Source organism: Lissotriton helveticus, chromosome 7 (assembly GCF_964261635.1).
Source record: "Lissotriton helveticus chromosome 7, aLisHel1.1, whole genome shotgun sequence".
NCBI lineage: Eukaryota > Metazoa > Chordata > Amphibia > Caudata > Salamandridae > Lissotriton > Lissotriton helveticus.
Genome location: NC_136068.1, coordinates 738,334,108 through 738,344,500, shown reverse-complemented (window position 1 = coordinate 738,344,500; position 10,393 = coordinate 738,334,108).

The following is a 10,393-nucleotide window of genomic DNA, read 5'->3' as shown; positions in this document are numbered from 1 at the left end:
AGAGTGAAACAAACTGAATCAATACTGGATGTTCTTGCCCCGGCGCAGCAGGTTTTATCAGAGCTGGTCGGGGATATATCCAGTAGGGTCTCCATACTGGAATGACGGGCAGAAGATGCGGAGGGGCGAAATTGGAGGAACAATGTGAGGGTGCTGGGCCTACCGGAAGGTGTGGAAGGGCAGGACATGGTCAACTACTTAGAAACATGGCTCCGAGAGGTCATGGCGCCAGAGGGACTATCCCAGTTTTACACCCTGGAGAGAGCCCACCTCATATCTGCTAGGCCACCAGCACCGGGAAGGCCGCCGCGCCCTGTGGTGGCTAGATTGCTCCACTTCCGGGACAGAGATCTACTGTTGCAAAGGGCACGTACAGAGGGGCCGTACACTGTTGAAAATAATAAGGTGTCCCTGTTCCCTGATTATACTCTTGAGGTCCAGGTGCGGCGGATCTCGTTCCTTGAGGTTAAGAAAGCCTTGCGAGAGTACTCTCTGATGTTCTCGGCCCGCCTCAAATTCATGCTTGAAAGGAAATCGCACTTCTGCGAAGACCCTAAATCCGCCTGGGAATGGGTCGAGACCTATAAAACGGAAGGCCAGCCTCCCCGGCGGGGTATGAAACAACCAGTCAGTGCCAGAGACCCTGAGGAGAGGCCTAAACGTCACCAAAGGCGGAGGACTGCCAAAAGACCAAGCCCATCACGAACAGCATCTTAGAGAGCGGAGGCGCTTCAGGCAGTCACAGAACTGATGCAAAGTAGGAGATCCTCATCAGACAGAGGCTCGGGGTCGAAATGAGGGTCAGATGATTCAGATTTGGACACGTCACATAGCAACAGCGTCAGATTACCTGCTGTGACTCCTCAAACAGCTGATGGGATAGTATGATTTATGCTTGGGGATCTCTGTCTTTCTACTGTCTCCTTTCCGCTTCTGCCCTGTTGGGTGGCTGGGCTGTGCTCTTGGGCTGTCTCGCCCATGTCTGATCTCCCCCCTTTTCTTTTTCCTCTGGGCGCAGGGTGGATCGGCGAACCTAGGCTGAAGGTGCCCGACATACAAGTTGATATCTTGATGAGTAGTAGCTGAGATAGTCATGCTCCCCCGTAGGCCATCGCGCTAGTAGCTTTGGGCCTTGAATAGTTGCTCTAGTTTAGTATTGTGCAATTTTTATGCAAGTTTGGGCAGCTGACCGTTGTCAGTCCACTCGTGGGTAGGGGAGATGTATTATTGGGATTGTTGTTACACACCAGGAGGACTGCAGTGCTCTTTTAACAGACGATGGTGGGGGTGTGGGGGAGGTGGGGTTGTAATGATTGATGACACACACCATTAGTCAGGCTAAGGAGTTTAGACTCCTCACTTGGAATATTCGAGGCATGGTCTCGCCCTCTAAATGTCATAGTATTTTAAATTACATCAGACGCAGAGGAGCCCATGTAGTAATGTTGCAGGAGACCCACCTAACGGAAATTGAGGTCACCACATTGCGATGACGATGAAGAGGACAATTATATGCAACTGCTTATTCGGCTTTTGCAAGGGGGATGTTGGTGTGGATCAGGCCAGGGGTCCTTTTTCAGCTCTCTAAGAAATTTATAGATCCGGACGGGGGGGTTGTGGTGCTCAAGGGGAGAATGAAGGGCAAGGAATTGACACTGGGGAGAATATAGGCACCAAACCGCAACCAAGTTCCCTTCCTGGACCGGCTTTCAGGCACCCTGGCAGTGGTGGCCTATGAGGATTTATGTCTAGATGTAGACTATAACTGTGTACAACATTGAATGGGACAGATCCACGTCCCCACTGCGGGGTACACTCGCTGCAACTACAGCTAAGGGATTCCGAAATTAGATTGCGGGTGGGGTTTGCTAGACATCTGGAGACTACACAATACTCAGCGGAAAGAATATTCTTACTACTCCCACCTATATGATCTGCACACAAGGCTAGACATGTTCCTTTGTTCTGACAACCTGATCCCAACGCTGACTGGGGCTGAATATTTGGGAAGATCTTTGTCTGACTATAGTCCATTATTGTTGCGATTTGCCCCTACCCCTGAGAGAGGCCTGATTCCCATGTGGAGAATTGCCTCAGTCATATTGGAAGATGTAAGGTTTAGGCAGCTCCTCTCTGCGGCCCTGGTCACCTACTTTGCTGAGAATCAGTGCACAGCCAGTTCTGCCCTAGTGGAGTGGGATGCATTTAAAGTGGTAACCAGGGGACAATGCCTGGGACAAGTAGTGGGGACTAGGCAAGAGATTACCCAAAAGCTGGAAGACTTGGACGCCCAAGTCCTGACACTGGACAGGAAGATAGGGAGAGGGGCGGAGATATGAGGCGAATTAGTAGCTGTAAGGAGCCTCTACAACTCCATGTGGGATAGGTAGCGGGCACTGGATTATCGGACCTACCAAGCAGAGCAATATGAGGAGGGAAGCAGGGCGGGGATGCAATTGGCCTGTTTGAATAGACCAGAGGGCCTGGGATCCAGATCCCCAGTATCTCAGACGTCGATTGGCCAGGTTCTCTGTTCCCCGGGAGCCATTAATGATGCATTCCAACAATATTATGAGACACTCTATGGACCTCCAGGGGTTCACCTGAAAGACACACTTCAGTCCTACTTGCACGGGCTGCAGCTGCAGGGCCTAGATCACGATTCCCGGGAGTCATTGGCGCTACCAGTGAAGACAGCTGAAATTAGAGAAGCCATCAAGGATATGGCGAGGGGGAAAACACCTGGCCTGGATGGCCGCAAGGCCAAATTCTACGTGAGTTTTGTGGACATTCTGGCTCCTATATTGGAGGAAATGTATGAAGCTGCCCTCAGGGAGAAGCTGCCTCCGCCTTCTCTTAGGGAGGCACTGGTGATACCGCTACCTGAGGCTAAAAAAGAGCATGCAGGAGTGACGAAATTTCGGCCTTTGGCAATGCTAAACGTGGACTTGAAGATTTTAAGCAAAGCATTGGCATCTAGGCTCCTACCATATATGCAGCGATTAGTTCACACAGACCAAAACGGGTTCATCCCTGCATGCTCCACGTCTAACAATTTGCGGAGCCTATACACTGTTCTGTTCCATGGAGACCTGGAACACTACCCTGATGCGGTGGTAGTGGCAGTAGATCTTGGAATGGCCTTTGAGTCCATTCGCTTGGACTTTTCAGTACAGTAATGAAGAAGATGCAGATGGGAGCCCAGTGGTTAAGTTGGGTTTGTCTTTTGTATGAAAACCCTAGCGCCCGAGTGGGAACAGGCAATTTGGTGTCAGCCTCCTATTCCAGCCACAGGGGAACCCGTCAGGGATGTCCCCTATCACATTTGCTATTTGCCTTAACAATGTACCCATTGGCAGAACGATGTCGAGAGGAGGGCGAAAAGCTGGGGTTGATACTAGATGGGACTTGCCATATTGTTTCACTATACACAGACGATGTCCTAATCTATCTTAGAGACGGGGCCCGCGAGATCCAACTAGTACTGCGTATCCTGGTGGAATTTGCTGAGCTTTCAGGGCTTTGTATAAATGAGAGGAATACTTGTGTCTTCCTGTTGCATCCCTCCCCAGATAGGCCTCTGGCTCTCCTGCTGGACCTGGAATGGGCATCTACCTCCTTTAAGTATTTAGGGTTTCAGATATACCACAATCAGGCTGACCTCTTCGAAGGCAACTTGAGTGGTGCCCTGAGAACCCTACGGTCGATGTGGCCTTTTGGCGCACGCTTAAGCTGCCACCTATGGCAACGGTAGCTCTGTCAACAAGCATTTGCAATGCAATAGGTCACGCATTAGGAAAGTTTGAGCTATTGGTCTTGTAAATTACAATTTTTTTATTTATGTGTTGGTTTTGAAAATAGCTAAATTAATCGCTTTGTCATTTACAATGCCAATAGTTATAACTTTCGCAAATGTGACACCTATAACCTCGGGTTGTGCTGACTGATGCTGTGGTGGTGCTGAGTGGTGCTGTGGTGGTGCTGAGTGATGCTGTGGTGGTGCTGAGTGGTGCTGTGGTGGTGCTGAGTGGTGCTGTGGTGGTGCTGAGTGGTGCTGTGGTGGTGCTGAGTGGTAATGTGGTGGTGTTGAGTGGTGCTGTGGTGGTGCTGAGTGGTGCTGTTGTGGTGCTGAGAGGTGCTGTGGTGGTGCTGAGTGGTGCTGAGTGATAATGTGATGGTGCTGAGTGATGCTGGGGTAGCGCTGAGTGGTGCTGTGGTGGTGCCGAGTGATGCTGGGGTGGCGCTGAGTGATGCTGTGGTGGTTCTGAGTGGTGCTGTGGTGGCGCTGAGTGATAATGTGGTGTTGCTGAGTGATACTGTGGTGGTGCTGAGTGATGCTGGGGTAGCGCTGAGTGGTGCTGAGTGATGCTGGGGTGGCGCTGAGTGATACTGTGGTGGTGCTGAGTGGTGCTGTGGTGGTGCTGAGTGATGCTGGGGTGGCGCTGAGTGATGTCGAGTGGTGCTGTGGTGATGCTGAGTGGTGCTGTGGTGGTGCTGAGTGATGCTGTGGTGGTGCTGAGTGATGCTGTGGTGGCGCTGAGTGATGCTGGGGTGGCGCTGAGTGATGCTGGGGTGGCGCTGAGTGATGCGGGGTGGCACTGAGTGATGCTGGGGTGGCGCTGAGTGATAATGTGGTGGTGCTGAGTGATAATGTGGTGGTGCTGAGTGATAATGTGGTGGTGCTGAGTGATGCTGGGGTAGCGCTGAGTTATGATGTGGTGATGCAGAGGGCAGGTGCGGGATTAATAGGACGAGACCTAAAAAACCCTAGCAGGGGCCCACAATACGAAGAGCTGCGCTTGTTCAACACAGAGCCGTGCGCCTGCGCGGTGTTTAAAGTTCATATATAGTACTTGTACCCTCTCCAAATTGATATGTGACATAACAAGTTAGAAACAGAGAGGCAACCCCTGCCTACTGGTTCCGCCTTGTGCTGTCTGCATTTCATGAATTAATTCAAAGAAAATCCAAATTATATACATTGACATCAAATGCAAACGCCATAAATTCAGGGCAACTCCCAACGATACGGCTCGCAAAGTGACGTTAAACACCCGGCCCTCATTTACAAGTGATCACATATGGCGACTTTTTTTCCTCAATGACCCAGGATGCAATTATGCATGAACGGTCACGGCAGTGTGCCAAAAATGTACTTAAACAGCGCATCCTTAGCAACAGATGCAGTTTTCTGACGTGTTTATTCGCCGCACCTACACGCGCTGTGTCAGTGGAAATGTTCTGCGTGGAACACACCAGGCAGCTGAAAACACTTGCGGCACCCGGCCAGCTGCACACTTCCTACACACACACACACAGCCGGCACTGCGTGGAGCGGAAGCAGAATATTAGATAACTCATTTCATTGACTTTGATTTTCAAGCTGGTGACGTGCTAAGCACACCGAGAGCTCCTCAGCAGGCACCGAACCCACCAAGCTAGTTTAGCATGCGCTTAAATCCCCGGGGCGGGTGTAAGTATTGGGATGTGCTTGGCTAATCTCTAACAGCATTAGATGCTGCCGCCGCTATCTGCGACTCACAGCCTCGGCTCTATGCATGCATACGTGTGACTGTGTGTTTTAGGGCGACAGTGGCGATGGCTGCGGGTGGCATTTTAGATTCCCTGGTATACTGAGCGATTTAGCTCAAATAAATACAACGTGTTTAGTTTGTGGGTCATCTTATGGTACTGGAGGCTTAAGAGCTTCAATAATTCGCACTAGATCAAATTAGTTTTAAAGCCAAATTAATTAAATGCGTGGAAGCTGCGTTCATCCATTATTTATGATCTTTTTGAGAGAAACATAGCGAAATAAAAAGGCAGAACAGAGACAGCAAAGGAGTGAGGCATTAGAGTGTGTGGAATCGAAGTGAGACGAAGGAAAAGGTAAAAGAAGGAAAGAAAAAAGAAAAGAACATAACAAGCCAAAATAACAAGCTCTTGGTATTGCTGTGGGGAGGGGGGAGGAGAAATGCGAGACACGGCCTGGCGGCCGTGAAAAGTGTGAAGCAGGGGGCGGGGGAGCAGATCCCTTTGAAGCACGGCCTCGCGGCCGTGAAAGTGAAATAGCCCGAGGCCGAGCGCACGCTGGGGGATGCCTGTGGGAGGGAGGCTGATGGCTTTCATGTGGATGCGCTTTCCGCTTCAGTAAGCCACACAAACTGTCCAAAATCTGCTGGTTTCAGAGCTTTGATGGCCCACTATACTCTCGTCTATTTATTCCTTGCGGAATATAATAGTCGAGACCTAAAAATGGTGATGCTACCGCGGCTCCTTTATTATTTTGTTAACTTGCCGGTGGTTATTCCAAACAGTTGGTTTAAAACAGTGGATGGGATCCTTAGAGACCTGGTGTGGGATGGCAGACGCAATTGGGTGTCCCTACAGACCTTGCGACTACCGCTTGTGGGGGATGGATTTTGAAGCCTACTACTTGGCAGCGCAGCTGCAGTGGCTGGCCAAGTGGCTTTATGGGCGAGGTTAGAATAAGCTGCCGCCTGATTCAGCGCAAACGGTTTTGCTTCCTAGGTTGCCTAACCCGTGCCAATGAATCAAACCAATGGGAACGTTACTTGCGGTGGCAACGAAGTGCTGGGATAGGTGAACGGCACGCTCCAAGGATGCGCTGTTCTATGCACCAAGCATTCCCCTTGCAGGGTTCCCACAGGTAGGAATGGGCCCCCCCCCACTAAGACAGCTGATGGGCTGGGAAGATGCGGGAATACAGACAGTGGGTGACTGTTACCGTGACAGTGAGCTAATCCCACTGGAGGAATTCCTAGAATACCATGAGTTGCCGCCAGGGCAGTTCCTAAATTACCATAAGATACGGGGAGCTCTGATGGAACTGTGGGGGCCCGATGTGAAAGAACCAGTCACCCATGCGACTCTTCAGGCCATGGTAACTTTGGGCTCGGCAGGACATCTAGTGAAGTGGCTTTATCAAGCTATAATGGAGATCACACCCCGGCCGCTGCCTCGCCTGCAGGAACGATGGGAGTCTACATTGAATAGGCAGCTCACCGAGAAGAGTGGAAGAGAGACTTAGGTAGCCCGAAAAAGGTGTCCAGGAATGCAGCTTTTAAACTCATACAATCCAACATGCTCCATAGAACTTACCTTACCCCACACTGATTGAACGTAGTACATGGGAGTGATACCCAAGCCTGTGCCAGATGTTCACAGGAAGATGAGGACTTTGACCACATGGTTTGGCCCGTCCTGAGCTCAATGGCTACTAGCCTAAGATTGTTGACATACTTAACAAGATTCTATCTCGAAACTTGGCTTGCTGTCCGGGGGTTTGCCTTTTGGGCCTCTTCCCGAGACCTAAAGACAAAAGACTTGGTCATAGATTTATAGATTTGGCTTTCCTCTTAGCCAAAAGGTGACTAGCGCTCAGATGGAAGGCGAAGCAACCCCCTTTAATGATACACTGGGAACAGGATGTCACCTGCTGGGCTAGAGCGGAGGACAAAGCCTTGATTAATGAGGATAGGGTCACAAAGCGGCGTAAACCGTTGGCTGAACCCTGGGCGGGAATAGTGCAAGCGTGGGACACACAACATTTACCAGACTTAACCTCATATTCCAGCACGACTGACTCGGATGGGCGGGAATAGATACATGCACCACAGGGCTGAGTAACGATTGCGGGTACTACACTACTGACAGGATTCTCGGAGAGCAAGAGGGACTCAGCCTTTCACAGACCGTAACACGACTAAGACATATACCCATCCTGACCATGAGCTGAGCGAGGCCCTTGCTAGTTCATAGATTGGAAGTCCAGATCTCCCCTCTCCCCTTGCCCTCCCCCCTCCACAGGGTGCCTCCCCCTGACTCTCAAGTAGTGACAATAAACCAATACCAGTTTTTTAAGCTAGTAGCAGGCCACTGATGTGTTTTTTTCTTTAGTTGAAGTTACATGTTGGGTTTTTTCTAAGTGAGGACAAGGGATTTGCTCCATTGGTTTCCTTTATTTCTTCAGGTGGTATCTACTTTATTTTGTATAACCATTGAATGATTTACCCATATAACAAATTTCTGTTTTCTCTATAGTTGCGAGTCCTGATAGAACTATATGGACAATAACCTAACCACTCCCTAGTGACCATCTCACCATAGTGAGAGGTTAATCTATTTCTCGGCTACCACCGAGAAAGATGGTTGTATTGGAGACAATTTGTACCGAAATAGAAACTGTAATGATATTAATTGTTCTGGCCCAAAACAATATGAAGAATGTAAAGGGAAGCATAACTGGCAAGAACATTATGTAATATATGTAATATATTGATCTCACTATGGATATGTAGAGTTGAGTGTTTTATTTTGGAGCGTGATATAAATGCCAATAAAAAGGATTTATAAAAAACAAAATCTGCTGATACAAGCTACTGCTAAATCTTTGCCCTCTGCATTTACTTGTGATAACACAGCCCTACGCCTTTTTCAGATGCATATGTCTGGACAATGAAAGATTTAAAGTAGTCACAACTTTGCAGAATGGGAGCAGTACACATGGCCTGCCTCAGGTCATCAAATGCCTTCTGACAGTTTACTGTCCACTGGACTATATTTGGAATTTTCTTTGATGTAAGATCATTCAGGGGAGTCACAATTGACCCAAACCCTTGACAAATCTTCTGTAGTATCCAGTCAGGCCCAAGAAAGCTCTGACCTGTGTTTGGGTAGTGGGAGCAACCCAGTCCACAATGGTCTGGATTTTGCTCTCCAATGGTTGAACCTGGCCTCCACCCACCAGGTGGCCCAAGTACATTACCTTGCTCTGAAGTATCTGGCACTTGGTGGCATTGATAGTGAGGCCTGCCTTCTGCAGGGCCTCCAGAACATTCCTGAGGTGGGTTGGGGGTCTTGCCAGGTGGAATTTAAGACAGCAATATCATCTCGATATGCTGCACTATAGGCTTCCAGACCTGTTAGGACTTTGTTCACCAACCTCTGAAATGTGGCAGGTGCATTTTCCAGACCAAAGGGCATCACAATAAATTGATAATGCCCATTAGAGGGTTGAACATGCAGTTTTAGGCTTGGCATCCTTAGCTAGTCTGATCTGCCATTAGCCAGCAGTTAGGTAACATGTACTCAGAAACTTGACTGAGGCCAAAGTATCTATAAGTTCATCTGTCCTTGGAATAGGATGGGCATCAGTCCTAGTAACTACAGTGAGGCCTCTGTAGTCCACACAAAACCTCACCTCTCTTTTCCACCCTTGGTGTGAGGTTTTGGTACCAGGACTACTGGACTAGCCAAGGGGATATGTGAAGGCACAATGACCCCCAATTCCAGCATCTTTTGAACCTCTGTCCTGATGTAATCCCTGACATGGTCAGGCTGTCTGTAGATTTTTCTCTTGACAGGCAGGCTGTCACTGGTATCCACTTCATGGGTACACCAGGTGGTCTGACTGGATGTCAGGGGGAACATGTGTCTGTACTGATTGAGGACTTGCCTGCAATCAGCTTGCTGCTAGTCAGTGAGGCTGCCTGCCAAGACTCCTCCATCTATTGATCCATCATCAGGGTTCTGGGAGAGGAGATCTGGGAGAGGGTCACTCTCTTCCTCCTGTCCCTCATCAGTTGCCAGGAGCAAGTCCATGTCAGTCCTGTCCACAAATGTTTTCAGGCGGTCCACATGAAGTACTCTGTGGGGACTTCTTGGGGTACCTAGGTCAAGCAAGTAGGTGACCTCACCCTTTTGTTCAAGAATAGTGTGGGGGCACTCCATTTGTCTTGGAGAGCTGCTGGCGCCACAATCTTCAACACCCACACTTTCTGTCCTGGCTGGTAAACAGTCAAGACAGCCTTTTGGTCATGCCAAGATTTTTGGAGTTCTTGGCTGGCCTCCAGATTTTTGCTGGCCTTCTTCTTGACTCAGCCATGCGTGAACGCAGGCCAATGACATAGTCCACAATGTCCTGTTTAGGAGGTTTGAGGTGTTGCTCCCAGCCTTCCTTCACTAGACACAATGGACCCCTAACTGGATGTCCAAACAGAAGCTCAAATGGGCTGTAGCCAACCCCTTTCTGAGGAACCTCTCTGTAGGCAAAGAGACGGCAGGTTAGTAAGACATCCCATTTTTACCTAAATTTTTCTGGGAGTCCCATAATCATACCCTTTAGGGTCTTGTTGAACCTTTCAACACGCCCATTGCTCTGTGGATGGTAGGGTGTGGTAAACTTGTAGTTCACTCCACACTCTTTCCACATGGCAGTGATGTAACTAGACATGAAGTTTGCACCGCTGTCTGTTAAGACCTCTTAGCGAAGCCCACCTGGAAAAGATAACAGAAAGGTAACGCGAAGCAGCACATAGTGCTGCTTTGCATTACTTTCTGCCATGGGGCGTACCAAGGGTGGAGCATGGGC